The sequence below is a fragment of the Enhydra lutris genome, unplaced genomic scaffold, assembly GCF_002288905.1.
Source record: "Enhydra lutris kenyoni isolate GAN:26980312 unplaced genomic scaffold, ASM228890v2 scaffoldscaffold13, whole genome shotgun sequence".
In the NCBI taxonomy this organism is placed as follows: domain Eukaryota; kingdom Metazoa; phylum Chordata; class Mammalia; order Carnivora; family Mustelidae; genus Enhydra; species Enhydra lutris.
Genome location: NW_019154097.1, coordinates 31,819,579 through 31,841,869, shown reverse-complemented (window position 1 = coordinate 31,841,869; position 22,291 = coordinate 31,819,579). Strand labels below are relative to the sequence as shown.

Sequence of the window (22,291 nt, the reverse complement as noted above, 5' to 3'; positions counted from 1 at the left end):
CTGGGTATAAAATGTATATAAGAAAAGAAAAGAAATTTAAAAAAAAAAAAAGAAGAAAGAAAAGAAAAGCAGACAAGAAGCTATACACAAGCAACCGAGAGCTAGTCTTTCCCTGTCAGTCTGCCCAGCATCCCATCCATTCTAGAACTTTCTGTCTTGTCTAAACACTGGAGACCAGGTAGAAAGCACTGTGATAACCATATCATCGCTAGGCCTGTCTTTTCAGAGCCTACAGACATTATAAGGGTTAATACTGGTCAAGAGTTTTTAATTTTTTTTTTTATTTTATTTGTTTATTTGACAGACAGAGATCACAAGTAGGCAGAGAGACAGGCAAAGAGGCAGGCAGAGAGGGAGGGGAAAGAGGCTCCCTGCTGAGCAGGGAGCCGGATGTGGGGCTTGATCCCAGGACCCCGAGTTCATGACCTGAGCCAAAGGCAGAGGCTTCAACCCACTGAGCCACCCAGGCACCCCAAGAGTTTTTAATTTTTATTATTAAATTTTATAAATTTTATTTATATAAATTTTATTAAGAGTTTTAATTTTTATTTTATTTAATTTATTTATTTGACACAGAGAGAGATCACAAGTAGGCAGAGAGGCAGGCAGAGAGAGGGGGGGAAGCAGGCTCCCCGCCTAGCAGAGAGCCCGACACAGGGCTTGATCCCAGGACCCTGAGATCATGACCCGAGCCGAAGGCAGAGGCTCAACCCACTGAGCCACCCAGGTGCCCCTGGTCAAGCATGTGTTTTTATTGGCACATGCTCTGCACACATTATCCCATTTAATCCCAGCAACCACCTGTTAGGGGCTCTCCTCCAGGGTCTCTGGCACTCCCACATGCCCTGCTGGGCATACCAAGAATGCAAGGTCCTGACCACCTTTAACCAGTCCATTTTTCAGGGTTGTGCCTGGGGGAATGAGACACTGTCTCCCTCAGGGCTGAAAAGCAGGCCTACTTACTGCCTGCTATAAAGCCACAGGTCCCCCAGATCAGTGTTTCCCAGCTGTGACAGAGCACAGCATCCATCCCAACCCATGGCATCACCCCCATGGGATGTGGGGGTAAGGGAAATGGACATACACACTGATGCTAGTAATAAAGTCCTTTGTCTGTGACTCAGGCATTACACAAAGATAGAAAGTAGACAGGGGAAGTTCTGCCTAACTCCTCCCAACCCAAGTCGTGCAGCCCACCTCTCCTAGATCCCACGACAGAGCTCAGCATACATCTTCCCGTCTTTAACTCCAGGTTTCTCCTTTCACTAACACTCAGCTGGAGTTTCCACTGCAACATGAGGTCAAGCAATTCTTTCCAGCTTTGAAAGCCAAATGGCCCAACAATGTAATAATTGTTCCCTCCCTCGCTATTGTGTAACTTCTGATGGCTCATGAATTAAGCTCCTGGACAAGTTAGGGGGGGAAAAAACAACAACACTTCTTTTCCAGTCTAGTTTCCTGCTCTTACCCAAGCACCATATAGAATTAATAAATTATTGGGGCGCCTGGGTGGCTCAGTGGGTTAAAGCCTCTGCCCTTGGCTCAGGTCATGATCCCAGGGTCCTAGGATCAAGCCCCACATTGGGCTCTCTGCTCAGCAGGGAGCCTGCTTCCTCCTCTCTCTCTCTGCTTGCCTCTCTACCTACTTGTGATCTCTGTCTGTCAAATAAATAGATAAAATCTTCAAAAAAAAAAAAAAAGAATAAATCATTGCTTTATTGTAAGTTGTGAAGGTTCAACCATTTATAGGCCATATATACCCGGTTAATCTCCACTACTCTGAGACTCCACATCTATTAAATATGGCCAGTAATGATGAGGCTGGCCCCCAATAGCCATCTTCTTCTCCTTCTTTAGTAACAGAAATTCTGGTTTTTAGATGGACATATGATTTCCTTGAATAGAGATTACATTTCCCAACCTCCTTTATTGCTCGGTGTAGCCATATGATAAAGATCGGGCCAATGGGATGCAAGAGGTATCATGCGCAAATTCTGGAAAGTGACCCCTAAAGGCTGGAATGCAGATGCAAAACCTAGAGATCCAGCAGCCATTTCAGGTCTTGAAGTGACCTCAGACTTGGAAGCCATTCCCAAGATAACCTCGTCATGAAACAAGACAGAAAGAACCTGAGTCTCTGACCACGTAGGCTCTATAACTCCCCAACCTGATTACCTCTTGACTTCTCACACATGAGAGAAATTTCTATCTTATTTATGTCTTTGTTATTTTAGTTTTCTGTCACTTGTACCCCGAACTACAGAGATGGCTCCCTCATAAGGAGAGATATAAGGGTTATGAGAATATGTACCATAAAAGATACCCAACCGATATCCATTTTTATATTCCCCCAACAAAGGGTCCAGCACTGTTTTCATAGTGTTCACTGTTTTCATTTCAGCAGACAAACTCAAACATTTGTTGAAATGAACAGGAATCTGGGAGAATGAAGGCCATTTCATTGCTCTAAAAATTTGTCAATGTTTCTACAAATTTATTTTTCCAGATGAATATCACCATTTTATCAAGTTTTATAGATTATCTCACTGGAATTGCCAACATTTGGAGACATGGTATTGTCACTATTACTATGTTTAGACTTCCCTGGAAAGAGCCAGAAATTAAATGATGGCTTATCAACCGACTGATTTTCATCCTATCCATTCAAATAGCATTTAATAAGAGGCTACTCAGTAACAAGCCTAGTCATAAAAATGAGACTTCGGAAAGAAAAAATGAGACTTTGGCATTAACAACAAACATCAGGTAAAAATAATCTCTAATGCCACCTCCCCCAATGCCCAGCAAAATACTCAGGGAGAGAGAAGAGGTGATACAAATCCACACCATCACTAAAGACAAAGGCTAATGCGCTGTTTTGTCCTTATCACTTCCAGCTGTTGACCCAGGAGCCTCTTGCCTCTCTGCTTTACAGCCAACAAAACTCCTTTGATCGAAGTTCCTGGCCTAGTGCTGTTTCATTTCCTATCACGTAATGTTTTTGGGATTCCCCATGGTCACACTTATCCTCTCAGTGTTTGAATCTTCGCCAGCAGATCCAGTCTTCCCTCCCATATGGTGATGTTCACACAGCTGAACTGATTTTTACTGAAGTTCTTCTTTAGGTCATACACGTGCTACACAGGGTTCCATCCAGTGCAGGTATCCGCAGCGGTACTCACACGAGGACCATATCATCATCGTCGCCATCATCATCGTCGTCACCATTATTATTGTTGTTTATGGAGCCATTATTCTGTGATAGATACTTTGTTAAGCACCTTCCCCATGCTAATATACCACTGAGTCCTTACTTACATTGCCCTAAGGTGGGCAATGTTATACCACCCACTTAAAATGAGAAAACTAACCCTAGTGAGTGAGGCCCCAGGAGCTTAGGTCACATTCCCAGGAACACACCATCCATAAGAGCATCTTCATTGGCTATGATAGTGCATCCTTGAGCAAAAGCAGAATCTGAACCCAGCTCAGTCGGCCCCAAATTCTGAACCATTTCTCTATGTTCCTCCCATAAGAGCTGAATGGCGTTTTATGCTCTGCTGGTACACATACTCCCACCCACTCACCTGCTCCCTTCTCTTTGCTAAGCACTAAAGGTTTTCAGCTCAATGAACATTAATCCTTCTTCTTTTTCCTTTCCTGAGGGGCAAATGGCTTCATACTAGGGTGGTGGACCCTGATATTAAGGACAGCTACTCCTCTTGAATTTTCCCTGATCCTTTCTCACCACCACTCAGCAGTGGTTTTCAGCACCAGGGCCAGTGCCAACCAGGTCTCTGCCCCATCCTACGCTTCCAGCTCTTTGGGTTCAGGGTAATAAAGACATATAGGATCAGATACCAGATTCTTGTTGACTGTTTCAGATTAAAGGCTCTTCACTGGGTTCTGTAAGCTGATCTCAGTCAGGCACTCAGGCCTACCAGCGGGATGGACTTCCACTTTTCCTAATTCAGGATCCTCCTCCATTAGCAGTCTGGGTAAACCTCACGTGCTCTAACTCTGAGACCCATCTGTAATTTCTGGAGATTATACAACAGGCTCTGAGCTGCTACCAAGGATACACAGGGACCAAGGATGCATGTCCCAGTCACAGGGCTCCCACACCACCTTAGTCCAGTCTACATGGTTTTATCATCTTCCCAGGACTTCCATAGTTCTGATATCTCCCTTTCCTAGGATCTAGACACACACCCTCCCCACCAAGGTTGCTGACCCATCCTGACCCAGACCCAGATGGGGCCCCAACTTTCCTGCTTTAGGAGCCAGAGATTTCAGACCAAAAGACCACCAGAATAAGGCATGAGGAGACTGCTTGAGAAGGTTCTAAGAGAAGCTGAAGTGTTGAGACACTGGCTGCAGCTAAGAGCCTCCCCTAGTCTTTTGCACACAGAAGCAAAATAACCAAAATAACCTCTCTCGTGTGAGACTGGCTTCAGCATTAATGAAATTAAGAGTGTCAGTGGGAGGCCCTGGAGCACCCAGCTTCAGGAGGCAGGGGCAGAGGCCCTGCAGAGAGAGCTGGAGGGGATGGCCCAACCACCAATTCCATACCATCATCTTCCTGGGTTACTCCTTCCTCACTGACCCTTCTCTTGCTCCTTCTCTGGCTCTTCCACTGTGCTCTCTACCCCTCATGCTGGTGCTCCCCAGCTCATTCAAGATCCTCTGCTCACTATGTAGAAGCTTCCTGGGTAATCCATCTCTCTCCTACCACTTCCAGGGCCAGCTATACAAGGAAGACCCCAAGTCTCTCTCTCTAGACCAGTAGGGCATCAGAACCACCTGTGAAAACTGTAACATACAGATGACCAATCTCTCTCCCGCAAACACCACGGAGGATTCTGATGCTCCAAAGACTGAGAACCACTGCCCTGGCCCAGACCTCTTTGAGCCCAAGACTAGTAGGCCAACTGCCAAATGCTATCCCCCAAGCACCCCAAATTCAGTTGGGCTATTGCCAAACCTGAATTCACTACTTGTCCTCTATTCATTACCCCCTTTCCCATTCCTTATCTCTGTGACTGGCCCAGCCCCTCACATCACTAAAGTGACAAACCCTGACCATGCCCTCCCATCTGCTAAATCTGCGAGGGAGGCCTCTGCCTCAGTTTCACTCGAACCTGCCTCCTCCTCTCCATCCCCACAGCCAGGTTCAGGGATGACATCCCCTCACTTCATCTCCCACACACCAGTCTCCTCCCACACCAACCATTCTCTACACCAGGATCATAACTAGCAGTGTTTCCCTCCTCCTGTAATTCCAGAATGACTCTCCGCTGGCCGCAGGATAACATCTGAACTCCCAAGCACTACCTTTGAGTCCCTCTGAGTACTGACCCAAAACCACCTCTCTGACCTCGTCTCCAGCAACCTCCTCCTCTCTGTCTTCAAAAGCCTCACACTCCAGCAACACCACACTGGCTCATTATTCCCGAGACGCAGCCTGCTCTCCCCTGCTTCTCTTACTCCTCACAATCTGTTTCCTCTGCTCATGTCCCTCTTCACCTGAGAAACTGAAAATCTCTCTTTAAGATCCCAGGAGTCGGATTTCACCCCACCAGCTTCCATTTCCACTACTTTCCACCCCAGACACAGCACCACCATCATTTACTTGTGCCTCTCTGTGGAGTCTGTGGGCCCCTGAGGGCAAAGCCGGCAGTGTCAAGCCCAGTTACATGCTCAGTAGATGTTTACTTCATGAATGAAAACCACTAATGAGATCAAGAAGCAAAGGAAGCAACCAGTCATTAAAGCAATAAAAATAAAGCCACCTGCTATCTTGGAAACCACGGCAGGTACTGCTTCGGTAGCAGACGCTTTGGGTGATAGATGGGCGTTCTGAGAAAGAGTCAGCAAGTAGAGGATGTGTCAGGGAACACCTACCTGCACAGGTCAAGAAAACAGCATCGCGACCACCAACCCACTGGGCTGTGAACACTATGGCGTCTCCCTCACACTCAGTGCTCCAACCACACTGGCTTTCTGTTACATCTTGAATTCACCACCATGCCCTTGCCCCAATGGGGACCGTGACCATGCAGCTGCCACCTCTTCACCTGGTCAAGTCTAACCAGCCTTTCCTCTGGGAAGCCACTCTGGGCCTCCCGGCCAATACTGCCCTGTTTACAGCCTCTACATACCCTGTAATCCTTTTCTGTAGCCATTGTCAATGCTGTAATTAATGTTTTCTATACTTGTTTGTTATTGTTTTTGTACTTATTTTTATACTTCTTTAACTTTGCCTCTAGATTATGAGCTAAAAGATAGCAAGACCAGACCCATCTTTTTCCTGTACTGTGGCCTCACACAGACTCAGCAGACCCTGAACAGAACTGGATGGATGATGGATGGATGGACGGATGGATGGACAGAGAGACGAACTGGGAGACAGGCAGTAACAGGGAATATGACTTCCTTTCATTATTGCTACAGCACTTCCATATCATCCAGCTCTCTTTACGCTGACTCTACCCATGAAAAGCAATCTCAGATTTTAAAACTGTAGCTTTCCATGGGGCTGCCTCTGTCTGTAGAGCATGCAACCCTTAATCTTAGGGTTGCAAGTTGGAGCCCCACACTGAGCACAGAAATTACTTAATAAAAAAAGAAAGAAGAAGAGGATAAAACTATGGTTTTCCTACTGAAGAAAGGATGCATACACACCAGGGATATTCCTGTTCACTTGGAAAGCAGGTGTCACAGCAAACTGACACACTTGGCATTCTGACTTCATATCTGGTGATTTTTCTATAATACCACGCTGTTCTCTCTGTTCCACAAGGATACTGGCTATACCAATAAAACTAGGTTCCAAGTATCTCTCGGCCCTTAAGAAGCCCCCTAAGATCATGAAGAAGCTCCCTAAGATCAAGACACGTATTGCCAACAGACCAGAAAGGCACTGCCTTTTCTCAGCCAGCCAGCACCACTGGATCCCAGAGCTGTACACTAAGTCACACCTCAGTCCCTCTTCCCACACACTCACACTGTTGATTCAACAAAGGACTTTGACGCAGAGGTTTTCATCAGAGATAAATGCTTCCCCATGCACATGGTCTATGTGCAAAGTTATATGACCCGCAGGCAGTTGTTAAGAAAGTGCAAGGTGCACATGGATGGGCTAAAGTCCACAGGTTTTCTGGATAGGGAATCAGGACACCTGAGTATGAAGCCCTGGCAAAGTCCCCACCCTCAGCTGCAAGGTGGGAAGAGTGGCTCAACGCCCTCTAACTTTCAGGACAGACAAGACACTACATCTGACAAGTGCAAAGGCCACAGCCGTGCTCATTGCGAAAGAGCCCTGTAGCCGGGACAGCAGAGATTGAGAATAAGCTAACTGCTGCAAGCCAGGAAGCCACATCTTTTGAAAGAACGAAAAAATGCTATAGATCAGTCATCAAGTAACTTCCAATCTTATCAAAAAGCTTCCCAACACTAATCTTAGTTGTCAACCAATCAGCACACGGTCAGTAATTACTTTAAGTAATTAAGTACTTCAGCCACCTACAATAAGAGATCAGGGTTTCCTCCTCTCTAGAATGGAAACCACACCTTAAACCCATCACTTCAAACCAACTCCTTAAATTCAGTTATCAGGAAATTAAAATAACTAAAACCAAGACAAACTATGACAAGTACCTCTTCCAAGGAATCCCTATCCTTATTTCCTTATCTCCTCTATGGCTCCTCCACTGTCAGAAACCACACCCTGAAGCAGACCCTGGGGGGCCTCTGCTTCTCCCACTGTTAAGTGGTGGGCATTGTTTACTCTCCCTGAGCTTCCATCTTCTCCGCACTTCAGAGACAGCCCTGCAAGAATCAATATGAAGCAGAAAAAAACAGGTGTCAAGAGACTTTGTTAAGTGTTAAGATATTTTACAATGAAGGGACCTCAGATCCAACAACCTTCCATTTTCTAGACTCAAATCAGTTACTGGACACTCACCATTTACTTCCGCTGTTCATTCAACAGACATTTATGGGGGACCCACTCCATTCCAGGTGCTATTCCAGGCACTAAGGCCCCGACGGTGAGCAAAGCAGCCCCAGCCCACGATCTGACCCGACTGCATTACGCTGCACCACAGGAGATACACATCACGGAGCAGCACAACACTGAGCATATCCTCTTAGACCCTGCAGGCCATGTGGATGATCTGGTCTTTTTTCTAAGAGAAATCAGAAGCCACTGAAGGGTTTTAAGCAGAAGGAATGACATGCTCAGAGCATTCTGGCTGCCTTGTACTAGCCCTGGGCTAGGCCTGGGATATGGCAAGAACAAATGCAGGCTCTTCCTCTACAAAATTGAGGGGGGGAGGGGCAGGGTCACCAGGAAGTCATCATTTGTCACACAGTGTTATTATATGCTACAGCAGGGTGCCGTGGGAGCCTATGGGGGAACAATCTACAAATGCTGGAGATACGGTGCCTAGAGGAAAGACAAAACACAGCCCCAGAAGGGACACAAAATAAAAAATATCTCAAAATAGTGAAAGTCACTAATTCCACATAACAAACTTTAGTGCCACAAAAAGAGACAGCATATTCTCCTGAATTTATTAACTTGTTTTCCATAAATATTTCATTACTCAGAAATGTATCAAAAGCACAGATTTCTCTTGACCTAGTTATCAAGCTTATACAAGAGTGAGTGAGAATCATTGCATTCAATAAACACGAATTTAATTACATTCATTAATCTTTCTTTCATCTCTAATAAGATGATTTTCAAACAAAACTCTGACTGAGGCCAAACATACAAATTTCTTCTGATTACTCAAGTAATTGTCTTAACCTTCAAATAAAATCTTATAATAGAAATATTTAAATCCTAAAGAGGAAAAGTATAATGTTGTATTAGTTCACATTAAAGACCCTCTATTTACATGGAATCACAGAACAAGGAACAGAAAGAACTTGGGAAAGCAGCCTTCATTTCCCGGACCAGCCGGAGTCAGGGCCCACCCTCAGGGTTACTCCATCCTCTCACTCACCAATAGCCAGTTGCTTTTGTGGGAGTCAAGGCTTGCATCTGTAGTCCCAACAAAGGCTGAGTTCTAAATAATCCAATCAAGAAATGGGTAGAGGATATGAACAGACATTTCTGCAAAGAAGATAACCAGATGGCCAACAGACATATGAAAAAGTGCTCCACATCACTCGGCATCATGGAAACACAAGTTGAAACCACAATGAGATACCACCTCACACCAGTCAGAATGGCTAAAATTAACACGTCAGGAAATTACAGATGCTGGAGAGGATGCAGAGAAAGGGGAACCCTCCTACACTGTGGGTGGGAATGCAAGCTGGTGCAACCACTCTGGAAAACAGCATGGAGGTTCCTCAAATAGAGCTACCCTACGACCCAGCAATCGCACTACTGGGTATTTACCCTAAAGATACAAATGCAGTGATCTGAAGGGGCACGTGCACCCAAATGTTTATACCAGCAATGTTCACAATAGCCAAACTATGGAAAGAACCTAGATGTCCATCAACAGAGGAATGGATAAAGAAGATGTTATATATATATATATACACACACACACATACATACATACAATGGAATACTATGCAGCCATCAAAAGAAATGAAATCTTGCCATTTGCAATGACGTGGATGGAACTAGAGGGTATTATGCTTAGCGAAATAAGTCAATCAGAGAAAGACAATGACCATATGATCTCCCTGATATGAGGAAGTTGAGAGGCAACATGGGGGGTTTGGAGGGTAGGAAAAATATAAATGAAACAAGATGGGATCGGGAGGGAGAAAAACCATAAGAAACTCTTAATCTCACAAAATAAACTGAGGGTTGCCAGGGGAAGGTGTGTGCTATGGTGAGTGCTATGAAGTGTGTAAACCTGGCGATTCACAGACCTGTACCTCTGGGGCTAATAATACCTTATATGTTAATAACAAATTAAAAAAAAAAAAAAGGCTGAGTTCTGCCTGCCACCTGGGGGTTCCTACTAGCCACTGCCACCAAGGACATCTGAGTTTTAATATACTCCTTGTGCAATAACTCACATAACTTTCATAGACAATTAATAGCCCCCCAAAACATCCTACAGGCCCTCTAACAATGGCTGAAGAGAACATTATTCCAGCTCACGATTACTGGGTTTTCATGTATGAACCCTATGCTAAGACCCATTCTGCATCAACTCCTTGAAGCCTTTCAGGAATGGAGGTAAGTGCCATCACACTTCCTGTATCAATAAGGAAACAGAGGAGTGGTCACTTGCCCAAAGGCATGAGAGGTGAGTGGTAGAGTCAGGACCCAGACCCGCACTGGCCTGACTCCAGAGTCTTTAAGCTCTGCCCTATCACTCTGATGTCAGGAGATAAATCTCCTGTAAAGAACATAAAGAACTAAAAATCGGTAGAAATACCGTGGGATGATTTGCCATTCTGGGTCTTCATGGCCTCTGCTCTCCTCCATAAGTGCACATGAAATAAGCCTGCCTTGTGCCTCCTCTTGGGGAAAAGTCATGGAATTGATCAGCGCAGGCGATCCAAAGAATACAAGGTGCTCACAATGGTGCAGGGTGGGAAACTACCTTCGGGAAGAGCTCATGTGAAAAAGGAGGAGGAAACGTGTGTGGAGAAACCCATAGCTTGCGGCCAACAGGGCCTATGAGGGGTGTCCCTAGGACTCCTTGAGCATTTTGTGACTTCAGAGCTGGTTTCTCGGGTACCGTGACCATCACCTTCACCACCCCACTAGCACCATTACCATCACACTAGAACCCAGAGAAAACAGACAAAGAGGTGCTTCTCAGTGCTCCCTAAGAACCGTGGCTAAGAACCATGAGCAGTCTGTAAGCGTCAACTCTCTGTCAGGCCCCATGCTAAACATTCCACTGCATCATTTCACTGAATCTTCAGTAAACCAGTACACCAAGATTCTCAGAGAGGGAGACACTTGCCCAAGGCCTTGTGTATCGAAGAACCGGAATCTGAGCCCAGGTCTGCCTGGCTCCAGAGCGTGAATCTGCTTGGCCATTTCATTCAAGGTCTTCTGTCATAGTCAGTCGCCTTCTGGTCACCTTCCGTTTGCATGTGGTTCTTCCACCAACCATGAGCTCCTCAAAGGCAGGCACAGAACTCCTTCATCTCCATATGCCCAGCATCCAGCAAAGGGTTTAGCGCAAAGCAGGAACTCAGCAAGGCTGGTGAGTGATTGCCCACATAAAAGAAGTAAAACCCCCTCTCCTTTTAAGAAAGTGGCCCTAAAAATGCCCCAGGATGCCCCTCACAGAACCCACCCAACCAACTGCCCACTACCCCCGGTCAAAATCCACAGACCACCTACTCAGCTCCCGTGAGCCTGTTCCTCCACAAACCCACTCCAAGGGAAGGATGAGCAGCCATTCTTCTGAGGAAAGGCAAGGTGGGCTTCAGCAAGTGTGAGCAGTTCATTTTTAGAGTCATGCTTTTTTCTGCTTCCCCCTCTTGTCCTGGAGCCTCTGGAGAAATATTTCTTTTCTCTCCCATCTCCAAGACTTTTTGGACAAGTATCACCAGCCATACCCAAAGCCTATAGCTAGTGTATGGCACAAAACACACCTGTCTCAGAGTCAGCACTCAAATACTTGGAAAGTGAAGGAACAGAGCCCAGAGACTGGGTTTCACCAGAGACCTGACAGCTTATCAGTAAGAGCTTGCCAACATTCGGCAGCCGTGATGGAGAGGAGGTCCATCACAATGGCCAAAAAGAACATACCCTGAAGTCTCAGCGGCAAAGAAAGCAGGAGAGTTTCCCTGTGCAGGGAGCAGCCGCAGACATAAAGCAATGCGTGCCATTAACACAACGCACACTCCGACCAAGGCAGGCATTCAATGAAAGTCAAGGGAACACAAGCGGGAGTGGTCACTTGTGCAGAAAACAGCAGAGCAGGTTTCACAAAGGAGGGGATATTTGAGCTGGGAAGCCATTCCCAAATCACCCGAGGAGAAGTCATTGCTTCCAGCCTGAGCGACCCCCATACTGCTCACCACCTCAACATCGGGCCCACCATACTGTTCTACGATTGGTGGCTTGTGTGCCTGTCTCCCTGCACAGTATGTGGGCATCTCAAGGGCAAGGACTTTGGGCATTGCCCACGGCTCGCCCTCAACTGCCCAGTAAATACCTCCTGACAAAGAAGAGAAGAGTTTCCATCCGGTTTTTAACAACACAGCAGCTACCCCGTCCTGAGCATCTACTACAAGCTGCTATCGCTGCGAGTACTTGGTATGCATGATCTCATCTCCTCCACACAAAAACCCCAAAAGGCAGACTTTTTTTTTTTTTAAAGGTTTTTTTTAAAGATTTTATTTATTTGACAGACAGAGATCACAATCAGGCAGAGAGGCAGGCAGAGAGAGAGAAGGAGGAAGCAGGCTCCCTGCTGAGCAGAGAGCCCGATGCGGGGCTCGATCCCAGGACTCTGGGATCATGACCCGAGCCGAAGGCAGAGGCCTTAACCCACTGAGCCACCCAGGCGCCCCCCAAAAGGCAGACTTTATTAACATCATCCATTTTGCAGATAAGGAAAGTAAAATTCAGAGAGATTAGAGATATTGTCCCAAGTCATGCAACCAGTAAGTAACAGCTGAACTTTGAGTCAAGGGCTGAATGGAAAATCAGTTTTCAATTACTAGTAAACAAATCCCTTTTCCTTTCTCTTTCTGTCATCTGCCTTGCATCCAGATCCGTGGATTGCCTGTAATCTACTGTTCAATGGGACCAAAGCCATTTGTTTCCCAGAAAAGAAAAAGGGATGTCCCTTACTACTCTTCTCAACAATGACTGCTCACCAGTACTGAGTAAACATCATGGTGGGGAGGAGTGGAGGGCATAAGGACAAAACTGCTTACAACATCAATCAAAAACATTTATTAAGAAGGAACTGTATGTACCAATTGGAATATTTTCCAATGTTGAAACAATTTCCAAAACAGATCAAGTGACTAGACTAAGGAAAAAGAGTATGTACAGACACTATTCTTTGTGTAAGAGAAAGAATATATAATAAACAAGAAAATGGTAATAGTAGTTGCCCCTAGGGAAAAGGACTGGCAGCTTGAGGCAAGAAAGACCCTTTTTACAATTTGTTCCCCTCTGGACTACTTGCCTTTCAAAAGAGAATCCATGTGTGATTTTTTTTTTTTTTTTTTTTACTTCTTAAAAAAAATTTAAATTAAAAACACCATTTAAAGACACCACGTGGGGCGCCTGGGTGGCTCAGTGGGTTAAAGCCTCTGCCTTCGGCTCGGGTCATGATCCCAGGGTCCTGGGATCGAGCCCCACATCGGGCTCTCTGCTCAGCAGGGAGCCTGCTTCTCCCTCTCTCTCTCTGCCTGCTCTCTGCCTACTCGTGATCTATGTCTGTCAAATAAATAAAAAAATCTTTAAAAAATAAAAAAATAAAAAATAAAGACACCACGTTTTGCCAAGCCTCTCTCATATGCTCACATACATATAACAGCAACCATGAAAGTATGTATGCTTATGAACGAAAACTGGATGAACTTAATCTGTAGTAAGACAGGACTGTGAAACAGCTTTTGTCTTCTATGCTGAGGTTCACCAGTTTCAATAAAATGCTGCAATATGTTTTGGCAAATAAATCAATAGAATTTTGAAGACAGAGATACAACATACATAGAAGCATCAGGGGCAATTTGCCACACCTTCTTCCTAAACTCCTTTATCTGTTCCTTCAACAACTATTTAATGAGCAACTACTGTGTACTAGGCAAAGTGCTAGACAGATTTTTTTTCTTTTAAGAGAACTAAACAGGTCATTAATTTCTTCCCTCCTGACTTTCAGGAAAATATGGACAGCATGCTAATGAGAAGAATGTCAGAGCAAGGACCACCCTTGATGTTCGTGTCTAACACCGTCCTCATTCAACCTAGAAAATGGAGGACTGGGGAAGGGATTTGTTCAAGGTTACATAAGAAGTAAAGGCCTCAGAATTACCAGTCCTGCTCTCCCTACATGCTTCATGCTGTTCAGTGGTGTTGAAAGATGAGCATGCAGGGCGAGGAGAAATGTACCCTAACACTCAGTGCCTGATATCAGATGCTTTCACATAACCTAGGTCATTTATTCTTCATAACCTCTCCAGGTGGGCATGATTATCCTTGCTTCACAAATAAGGAAAAAAGCTTTGAAAAGCTGAGAAACTGGTGCTTCCAACACAGACCTGTCTGACTTGCAAGCCAGAGCCTTCGCCCTCCTTACTGAATAGGAAAATCGATTTTAAAAGGTAGCCTGGGGGATTTGGGCCTGCCTGGGTGGCTCAGTCAGTTGAGTGTCCAACTCTCGATTTCAGCTGAGGTCATGATTGCAGGGGTCCTAAGCTTTAGCCCCACCTCAGGCTCAGCGTGGAGTCTGCTTGAGAATCTCTCTCTCCCTCTGCCCCTCCCCGCCCTCATACTCTCTCCCTCTCTCTCTCTGTCTCTCTCTCTCAAATAAATAAATAAGTAAATAAATCTTTAAAAAACTAAAAAATAAAAAGGTAAACTGGGGCCGGATCACAGAAAGCCTTGGTTTTAATATTTTCCATTAATGAAGTTTCTCTCTCAACCCTGGATGTTGTCACTCCAATAATAACAATCAAAAAGCTGACCCCCTCATTATTCAATGCATGTTCTAACTTCTGTGTGCCACCAAGTTTGGGCTTTCCTTTGAACCCACAGATGGTTATCCAGAGGGCAGCAATCTCTGAGAACCGTTTACACAGTTTCTGCTAGGACGGAAAGGGACATCCGACATATTGCTTCTAGACCCTCTGGGTGCCTGCCATATAAACACAGGCCCCAGTAAGGACCCGTCCCTGAGATCCCATCCCATGATGCCACTGGGTCACCGCCACACCAGATGAGTGGCAGGGACAGAGGTCAGCCCCATGTTGGTTGGCCTCTAAAAGTTTCATAGCTTCTAAAGTAAAGAAAAATTCAAGCCAGTGTAGGAGAAGCCTCCTCCTGCCTTGTCTCAGTCCATGCAATGCAGGTAGGAGAAATGACAGTTTGGAACGGTCAAACTGCCAGTGCATAGAGGTACTGTGTGCCAAAAGGTCACACACATGGGTACAGGACATCTTCAGGACAGGAGAGAGCCCTCTCAGCTTCATTTCTTCTCCCTGCCCCTGTAGGAAGCTAGTGAAATTCTCACATCCCCTTCTTTTTTGTGTCTTCTTCCTGGAATGTGGTAAAATCAGAGTTCCTACTTGGATGGGGAGGGGAAATTCCATAAGGCTCAAGCCTAAGTGTTATGATCCAGTTCAGAGTCCTCAATGGGGTTGGGGTCTAAAGGTCAGCAAACAAATGTTCCTCACTTTCCACCTGCCATTGCTCCCTGCCACAGCTCCCTCAGAGGTCTTGATCCAAGTCAGATCGGAGACTGTCTCTTGGGGACATTCTGCCACAAACCTCATCCCAAACTCAAATAAGAAAATGGTCTGCTAATTAGAAATACACCAAATCCAACCTCCCCTTTAAAACCTCAGTCCCTGAATCCAACATCCCCATCGGCAAAGAGGAAGGAGACTCATAACTTTACCCCAGCACTTGCTCGGTAAGCATTTTTCCATCCTATCCTCACAGGGCCCCTGGGAGGCACACAAGGCAGGTAGCATGACGGTCCATGCTCAGATGCTCGTTTTGCAAAGGAAAACACAAAGCTTGGAGAGTTGAAAGACTCTCTGGGGGTTACACAGAGGCAAAAGCTTCTGAGCCCTCATTTCTGTTCTTCCCCCTCACCGGGCTGCCATGTCAGTCTTTTGGAGACTGCCATTACTAAGATCTGCAGCAGCATCTGGTACCAGGACCCTTCAAGCTTCACACTAACTACTCTTCCAGCAAGCAACATTTCTCAACCACATTTCTAATCATCCAAAGAATGCCAGCCGCCGACCCCAATCAAGTCATGCCCCCAGCAACAGCAACAGCAACAGGGAAAGCCCCAGAGACATGAAAAACGACGCGCCCCACTTAATGCACAGTGTGGCAGAGAAGCCGCCAGCCTAATAACCGGGGCGGCAGACACCCAAATCAGCCTCAGGAGAGGCACAGGCAGGCCTGGCCGGCCCCTCTGGCCCGGCAGCAACCCTCGAAGCCTCCAGAATCTTCAGAGAGCCCAAAGCTCCTGCGCCCACCCCAAAAACCCCTAGACAACGGAGAGCGCTGCGTTCCCTTCTCCAGGGACCACTCACCCTCCGCCCGCTCCACACCTGGGGCACCGCTTCCGGACCTGCAACCACTCGGGGCCCCGCCCCCCGCCTCTGCAGGTCTCCCTGGCCCCGCCCTTTGCACCTGTGGTTTCCTCAGGCCCGGGCTCTCCAGAAGCTCCGGCCTCACCTGGCAGCCCCCTCCCACTGCCAAATCCGTGGTCCCACCTGGCCCCGCCCCCACACCTGCAGCCCCCTCTGCCCCGCTCAACTGCCTCCACCAGCCCCGCCCCCCCACACCTGCGTCCTGTCTCCACCTCCACCCCCTCACTCTCTGCCTTTCCTACCCACCCCTCACCAGACCACCCCACCTAAGGCCCCTCCGCCCGGCCCCCCGCGACCCTGAACCCGCCCGACACCACCCCTGCCCCTCTGGCCCCGCCTCCCGCCCCGAGGCCCCTCCCCGGCCCAGCGGTCCCTCCGGGTCCCGCCCCCCGCACCTGCAGCTCCCTGCGGCCCGGCCCTCAGGGCCCCGCCCCGCCCCTCCCCGCGGGCCGCTCCTCTCACCGCCCGCTCTCGCCGCCGCCGCCGCCGCAGTCCCGGCCGGTCACCTTGACGCGGGCCGCAGTCGCTGCCGCCGCCTCCTCATGGCCCTGGGAGCGGCCCAGGCGGCAGCGGCGCCTTCGCTCGGAGGCCGGGGCCGGGCCAAGCCAGGCCGGGGCCGGGCCGGGCGCAGCTGGAGCGTGGGCCGACGCGGGAGCGGAGCCGGTGCCCAGCCGCAGTAGGAACCGTCCGCTCCTGGGCCTGAGCGGCAGGCCGCGCAGCCAATGCGCTTGCGGCGCCGGACCAGTCCACCCAACCAGCTTGTCGCAGAGGCGGAGACACGCAAATCGGCTGGCTGGGCGCGCCAGTGCGCAGCCGCTGCAGCTTTGGTCCTCGCTGGCCCCGGCCTCCCCTCTAGCCTGCGGACGCCTTCTCAGCCTGTAAGGATGCTCCGCGGTCCGCACACCCCTCTCAGCGCCCCGCCACGCCCATCTCCTTCCTAGAAATACCAGTGCATCTTATTCCCCCGTACATCCAGGCCTCTTGCAATTTCCCCTTGAGAACCCTACCTAGGATTCACCGTTTTGAACAAAAAACGGTTTTGTGAGAGACATCACCTTAATGTTCATTCTTTACAACTCAGAGGCAGGCACAGAACAGAGAACGTCAGAGCCAGAAGACACCTCAGAGAGCCTGGGGTCCTACCCATTTACTTTACAGCTGGGCAAAATCAGGCTCCACGAGGTGAAGGGACTTGCCCAAGACCACACAAGTGCAAAGCGGGGAAACGAGTCTGCCTCTAGTCCCCCTGCTCCCACATCCCTTACTCCGCCAGGCACTACGAGGTAGGCAGGGAGGTGAAGTTATTTGCTTCCGGTCGCAGAGTTGCAAAGACAATCTGTGAAACCGTGGAAGTCCAGAAGCACAGTGGGGACCCCCTCCGTCCTCCCTTACTCTGATTGATTCTTGAGCATGCAGACATGGAGGTCATTTTGGCAATTTTCACATTCATTTGGAATCACCATCAGAGTATGGAAAGACTTGGTTCCTGTTTCCCAAAGCTTATGAGGAAAAAGGAGAAACAATCAAAAAGAAAGAAAAATCAGTGGAAATTAAACCATTTCTAAGTCTTCAGGGGTCTCTGAGGGAAATTTCTGCCATTTTGCACAAAGAAAATGATAATCATCAAAGAAGATACTTTTATTTTACTTCAGGAGAGCAAAAAGACAATGTATTGCAATGATTCTGCTCAAAGCCTCTCAATTCAGAAAGGCACAGGGCTGTGGTTGAATGCAAAAGCTGGGGGTGCCTGGGTGGCTCAGTCATTAAGCGGCTGACTTTGGCTCAGGTCCTGATCCCAGGGTCCTGGGATTGAGCCCCTGCATCAGGCTCTCTGCTCAGCGGGAAGCCCACTTCTCCCTCTCCCACTCCCCCCTGATTGTGTTCCCTCTCTTGCTTTGTCTCTCTCTGTCAAATAAATAAAATAAAATATTTTTTAAAAATTAATTAAAAAAAAAAAAAAAAGAAACCTGGAGAGACAGACTTACCTGAGTCCAAACTCTGGTTCTGCCACCAGCTAGCTGTATGCAGGCAAGCAAGTTACTTAATATCTCTGTGACTCAGTTTCTTTATTGAAAACTGAGTCTGGTGAAAATCAGAAAAGCCATTGGGAGGATTAAATGAGATGCTATGTGGAAGAACGCCTGGTACCTAAGAGGAGCTCAGTAAACATTAGTTATTTTTCTTTCTACCTCTGGGTGTAGAGCAAGCACGGAAGGCATTTAGGACAGTGTTTGCAATATACGCTTGCTAAATGGCATTTATTATTTTTATTATGCTTGTGCATAGATTCTAAGTTTTCTTCGGTGAACATATTCTTTGCAATACATCAAAAAGTTATTGTAAACCCAATTGCAAAATGAGAAGAGGATCTGAAGAGATAGTTCCCCAAGAAGATATACAAATGGCTAATGCGCATGTGGAAAAGTTCCACACTATCACCTGCCATCAGGGAAATGCAAATCAAAACTCCAATGAAGGGTGCCTGGGTGGCTCAGTTGGTTAAGCAACTGCCTTCGGCTCGGGTCATGGTCCCAGAGTCCCGGGATTGAGTCCCACATGCAGCTCCCGGCTCCACAGGGAGTCTGCTTCTCCCTCTGATCTTCTCCCCTCTCATGCTCTCTCTCACTGTCTAGCTCTCAAATAAATAAAAATAAAATCTTTTAAAAAACTCCAATGAGATACCACTTCAAACCCATTAGGATGGCTAAAACCAATAAGATGGACAATAATAAGAGCTGGTGAGGAGTGGAGAAATTGGAACTCTCATACCCTGCTCGTAAGAATGCAAAATGGTGCGGCCACTTTGGAAAACAGCCTGGCCGTAGCTTAAAGGGTTAAACTTGGAGTTACCGTATGACCCAGCAATTCCACTCTCAGATATATACCCAAAAGAAAACATATGTCTATACTCTTGTCCATTAATATTCATAACAGCATTATTCATAATATCCAAGAAGTGGAAATAACATAATGTCCATCAACAGATGAATGGATAACTAAAATGGGGCATATCCATATAAGGGAATATAAAAAGAAGTGAAGTTATGATACATGCTACAACAAGGTTGAACCATGACAATATGCTGAATGAAAGAAGTCAGATCACATCTGATTCCACTTTATATGAAAAGTCTAGAACAGGCAAATCTATAGAGACAGAGAGTAGATTAGTGGTTTCTAGGGCTGGGGGGATGGAAGAATTGGGGTAATGGCTAAGGCACACGAAGCTTCTTTTTAAGATGATGAAAATGTTCTAAAATTGATTGTGGGGATGGTTGTACAACTCTGTGAATATACCAAAAGCCATTGCATTGTACACTTTTCATGGATGAGTTATATAGTATATGGATTAAAGATTTTTTTAATTTATTATTATTTTTATTATGTTATGTTAGTCACCATACAGTATGTCATTAGTTTTTGATGTAGTGTTCCATGATTCATTGTTTACGTATAACATCCAGTGATCCATGCAGTATGTGCTCTCCTTAATATCCCTCACTGGGCTAACCCATCCCTTGACCCCCATCCTTTCTCAAACCCTCAGTTTGTTTCTCGGAGTCCACAGTCTCTCATGGTTTGTCTCCCCCTCTGATTCCCTGCCTTCATTTTTCCTTTCCTTCTCCTAATGTCCTCCTTGCTATTCCTTATGTCCCACAAGTAAGTGAAACCATATATCTTAATAAAGCTGTTTTAAAAAAAGTTATGATGGGGTGCCTGGATGGCTTAATCACTTGAGCATCCAACTCTTGATTTCAGCTCAGGTCATGATATCAGGGTCATGAGATGGAGCTACACATCAGGCTCCACAATCAGCAGGGAGTCTGTTTGAGATTCTCTCTCTCTCTCCTTTTCCCTCTGCAACCCCCCACTCTCTCATTAAAAATAAATAAATCTTTAAAAAATAAAAATTTAAAAGTTCAGTTATCATAAAGTCTGATCAATCATGTCATTCCCATGCTCAAACAGAATGTAACAGAATATGAGAGGATCCAAGCTGCAGCCAGTAGAGTTTGGATTGCCTACCATCAACGTGTGATACACTGGTGTGTATGTGTAACCACACTGGTGGGGTGCTCTCATCATCTCATGTGTTTGAGTCACTCTCAATGAGGGAAAGGAACTTTTGAACCACCGGAGAAAAGGAGGCCTGGAGAAGTCATCAAGTGGCAATCTCCTAGGCCAGTGCCTCTGTCTTGACTTGTACTTCATGGAGAGTTAAGCTTTAGGATGGTTCAAAGAGCTGTTTTCATTAGAGATGCTAGTCAATAGGGAAGCTGTGATATACAGACTCTAGAATGGCCCCCACATCCTGCACCTCCTGATGTCCTTGGCCTTCATGATCCCCTTTCCTGCGTGTAGGGAGGATCTGACTTGTTTCTAACCAGTAGAATAATGCAAGTTTTTTAGGATGTATGTGATTATGTTACATAAGATTATGACCCATCTTGCTGGGAGACTCTCCTGCTGCCCTTGAAGACACAAACTGCCATATTGTCAGTTGCCCTAGAGGGAAAACCACTCAGCAAAGAACTGAGAGCAGCCTCCAGCCAACAGCCAGCAAGAAACTGGGGCCCTCAGTCCAGAAGCCTGCAAGGAACTAAATGACGCCAACAATCACATGAGCTTAGAAGCACACCCTTCCCCTGCCAAGCCCCGGATGACACTGCAGCCCTAGTCAACGTCCTGACTACAGCCTTGTGAGACCCTGACGCAGAGGGCCCAGCTAAGCTGAGCCAGATTCCTGACCTACAGAAACTTTGAGAGAATAAATGTGAGTTGTTTTAAGCTGTTCCACTTGTGATAAAATCGTTAATGTAGGAACGCATAACTCATACAGTGGCACAACCCATCCTGTCCCAAGATGGTGCCCAAGAGGCAGCTTCTGTGCAGAAGCCATCCGTGCCCAGGTACAGCAAGGATTCTGGAATGCAGCGCTCCTCCAGATCCTGGGGGCTTGTGTCTTTGGGGGCACCAGGAGGCAAAGGATAGGGTGTAGAAAACAATGCCATCATTGAGGTACAGATAGCAGTGGCAATGGGGAGATGCCCCAAAGAGGAAGCAGCTATCGATGTGGGCAGTAGAGGGGAAACTGGAAGAACAGGGGTTGAGAATAAAGTTTTCAATTCAGTCAGTTCTAGAAAATAATGACGGCTTTGCCACTTCCCAGCTATATGGCCTTAGAAAGGTTTCTCATGTATCAGAAGATAATGTTTAGAGTACCTATCTTGTAGGGTTCTCCTAAGGAAAAGTTCTCCTGGTGGCCAGGAGAATGCTCCTAGTAGACCTCCCACCATTGGGAGCTTATTTGACCAAGGGCCAGCTGCTACATTATGAAACCCAAAAGCATTTGCACTAAGGCAACACTACATATGGGCTACACTCAGTACATATGGGCTCTACCCAATGATGGACCATGGCAGGGGTTTTAATGCCAGCCTGCCCCAAGGTGGCCGTGGGACTCCTCTGGTAATCATCTTTGGTTCAAGGACTCCCCAGCAGCCTCACTGAACCTCCTTTAGACTGCATGATGGCATGGGATGCTTCTACACACTTCCTTCCCTCTCTTCTTCACTTGGGGTCAGATTTGCATCATAGTCTCATGATTCTCTCAACCTTCCTCAGCTCCCTGCCCATTTCCTCTAATAAGATCATCTCATGTTGAATCCTGTACGGCCTCTACTTCTCAGTGAATCTGGACTGACACAAACAGTACCAGGAGTGGTCAGGAAAAATAGATACTTAGGATGCAGATTTACCCACTGCCCACTTACCCACTGCCCACTTACCCACTTACCCACTTACCCACTGCCTAGCAGGCAGAGGTTGCTCTTCTAAGGAAACACGGGAAGTCCTTGGGACAAGATGATGGCTCAAATGTTAAAGATTTCACCATTGGTGACCTGGGGAACTATCTCTGGGGAGGAGAATCCTGGGATGGGTGTTGTGATGCCAGCATTTTAAAATATATGGGAAGAGGGGCACCTGGTTGGCTTAT

General features: G+C 46.9%; 1 protein-coding gene across 1 annotated transcript in view; it reads right to left on the bottom strand.

The window, feature by feature from the left end:
• The window catches only part of LOC111146150 (Ral GEF with PH domain and SH3 binding motif 1), a 275,084-nt gene extending 258,232 nt beyond the window's left edge, over nucleotides 1-16,852 (bottom strand). Inside the window, exon 1 of the mRNA XM_022501573.1 lies at nucleotides 16,756-16,852. The gene's annotated coding sequence lies outside the window, so the exon portion shown is untranslated. The remainder of the gene's footprint in view (nucleotides 1-16,755) is intronic.
• Nucleotides 16,853-22,291: the final 5,439 nt, after the last annotated feature.